This window comes from Lithobates pipiens, unplaced genomic scaffold (assembly GCF_037356315.1).
Source record: "Lithobates pipiens isolate NorthernLeopardFrog02 unplaced genomic scaffold, aLitPip1_a1.2 Scaffold_8, whole genome shotgun sequence".
Taxonomy (NCBI): Eukaryota; Metazoa; Chordata; class Amphibia; order Anura; family Ranidae; genus Lithobates; species Lithobates pipiens.
In genome coordinates, this window is record NW_027507903.1 from 627011204 (window position 1) to 627014398 (window position 3195).

Sequence of the window (3195 nt, forward strand, 5' to 3'; positions counted from 1 at the left end):
AACAGCTTGTCATCACACAATTCCCGTAGGAAAATCCAATTGTGTGTATGAGGCTTTAGAATTTAACACAAATTTGTGGCAAGTTATCCTTGCTATCTGGGATACTGCAGCAAAACTTATTTCACAAACTGCATAAAATATTACTCACAAAACTGCATCTATATGTGTGTGTATCTCTTTAAACCCTGCATCAAATCTCTTGTGAATATATACATATAAATACTCTAATGAAGGTGAGATTATAAGTGCATCCTAAAATAATCCTCACTGATGAACTTCAGTCGCTTCCACATCCAAACAAAATGCATGCAACCAGAGTGTTACAGGTCAATGCTGTCATAAATACTCTTTACGATCCTCCATCCTCCAGGGTTAGGGTTCACTCATGCAAGATAATAAAGTAGGGCACATAGTGCAGCAGTAAAAGCAAAGAATCCAAATTCACAATCTACTTACAATCACTGTAAAAAAACAAACAAAAAAAAAACAAACACACAGTTAAAATGGCTGCAACAGCCCTTCTTGTGTGTGATAGGGTCACTTCCGGTGTCTGACTTTCGATGCATTTCGTCCAATGGACTTTTTCCCAGGATGACTTTCAGGGTTGCTGGGGAGTGTCCTAGTTCTAGTTGAATTTAGCACCATGCCTCAAATCCTAGGGGCATCCAAGTACCAGTTTGCATAATAGCCTTAAGGGCTGCTATAGGTGAAACTGTGCATAGGCTTTACCATTTTTGATGAGCAAGCCATGAACCAGTAAACCTTACAGTCACAGCCAAAACTACCTTAAAAAAGTCTATTTTTTAAGTTGAAATAAATCAAGCTGGGGTGCGGCTGCTGTGCTTAAGCCAATATCCATGCAAACGTTTAAAAATCAGCTATATATCCAAAGTATATAACGCTAGATCCAGTGTAGCTGATGGTGTCAGTGAAAATCATACTGTTATGTAACACCACATACAGATTAGGGCATCTCCCAAGCATGATTATCCCCTCTTTAGTCTATCATGAATGCTGCTGCCAGATTCATCCACCTTACCAACCATTCAGTGTCTGCCACCCTCCTCTGCCAATCCCTCCATTGACTTCTCATTGCCCAATGTATAAAATTCGAATCATTAACAATAACATACAAAGCCATTTACAGCTCTGCCTCGAGCTACACCACCAATCTTGTCTCCAAACATCACCCGAGCTGTCCTCTCCATTCACTCCAAGACCTCCTGCTTTCTAACTCCCTTGTCTCCTCCTCCCATGCTCATCCCCAGGACTTCTCTAGAGCTTCTCCCATCCTATAGAACTCTCTACCCCGATATGTCTGGCTATATCCTACTCTGTCCACTTTAGGGCGATCCCTGAAGACTCATCTGTTTAGGGAAGCCTATCCTGGCTGCAGCTAATAACCACATTTTCTATTTCTCCCATCAGTTCATCCCCTACAGTTATTACCTAATATTCCACCAGACTCTCCCTTTTAGATTGTAAGCTTGCAGGAGCAGGGCCCTCCTAACCCTATTGTATTGAATTGTAATGTCACTGTACTGTCTCCCTTTTATATTGTAAAGTGCTGTAAAAACTCTGCTATATAAATCATGTACAATAATATATATTTTTCAAAGATAATTATTGTGGAGATGTACCAAATATGTTTTTTGGTTCTTTTTTTTCTTTTTTGCCCAGACATACACAACATTATTTCCTTCTGAAACAGTGATGGCCCATGCATTGTGGCACCCCCGACACCTCCACTTCCCTCCCTATTAATGTGCCCGACCCCTTTCAGGACGCCGGACACATGAAATACTATGGTGGGGATAGGTCGGGTGTGTGTATTTTGAAGCACGTGATTAGAGCGCAGAGGCTCTAATAGGCTTCAAAATAGGGTGGGTTCGGGGCACAGAGCATTGCGTCCTGATCCCACCCTATTGTAACATAGTGTATGAATTTTCGCTATTTTCACATTAATGTTTCTCCCTGCCAATCAGGAGGCTGGTCAGTGAGACCTGCCTCCTGATTGGCCAAAGCATTAGGCAATCCTATTGGATTCCTAACGCTTTGGTGGAAGAGGAGACACGGCAGAGGAAGCCTGAGGACTGGAGCCGATCGGATACAGGAGTCGCCGCTTCCTGCCACTACAGAAGAAGAGGAGGAGAGCGCTGTCACTCCAGGGGAGGAGTAGAGTCCCACCACATTAGCGGTAAGTGCTGCCAGACTGGCCGGTTAAAGTGACAGTCGGGGGATGCGCCTGGCTGCATATGATGGGCACAGTGGCTGCACATGATGGGCACAGTGGCTGTATTTGGTGGGCACAGTGGCTGCACATGATGGGCACAGTGGCTGCATATGGTGGGCACAGGGGCTGCATATGATGGCAAATTGTCTGTATTTGATGGGCACAGTCACTGCATATGATGGGCACAGTGGCTGTATTTACTGGGCATAGTGGCTGCATATGATGGGCACAGTGGCTGCATATGATGGGCCCAATGGTGGCATATGATTGGCACAGTGGCTGAATTTAATGGGCACAGTGGCTGCATTTGATGGCACAGTGGCTGTATTCAATTGGCACAGTGGCTGTATTTGATGGACATAGTGGCTGCATATGATGGGCACAGTGGCTGCATTTGATGGCACAGTGGCTACATATGATGGGCACAGTGGCTACATATGATGGGCACAGTGGCTGCATATGATGGGCACAGTGACTGCATTCGATGGCACAGTGGCTGCATTTGCTCGGCACAGTGGCTGCAATTGATGGCTCAGTGGCTGCAATTGATTGCACAGAGGCTGCATTTGATGGGCAAAGTAGCTGCATTTGATGGGCACAGTGTCTGCATTTGATGGGCACAGTGGGTGCAATTGATGGCACTGTGACTGCATTTGATGGGCAAAGTAGCTGCATTTTATGGGCACGTTGGCTGCATTTGATGGGCACAGTGGCTGCAATTGATGGCACAGTGAGCCTGCAATTGATGTTTAATTTTTAATAATTTGTCAGTTTGTTTGCACCCCCCCCCCCCTTCCAAAATATTTGAGCACCAGCCACCACTGTTCTGACATAAAATAGATGATGTTTCTTACTTACTACAGATTGTCCCTGAAGGCTGTATTGTTATTCTCCAATCTCCACCAATTCTCCAGGTGAACAATCTGTTAATAAATACCAGTGCAATCTCTCTATGTCACAGC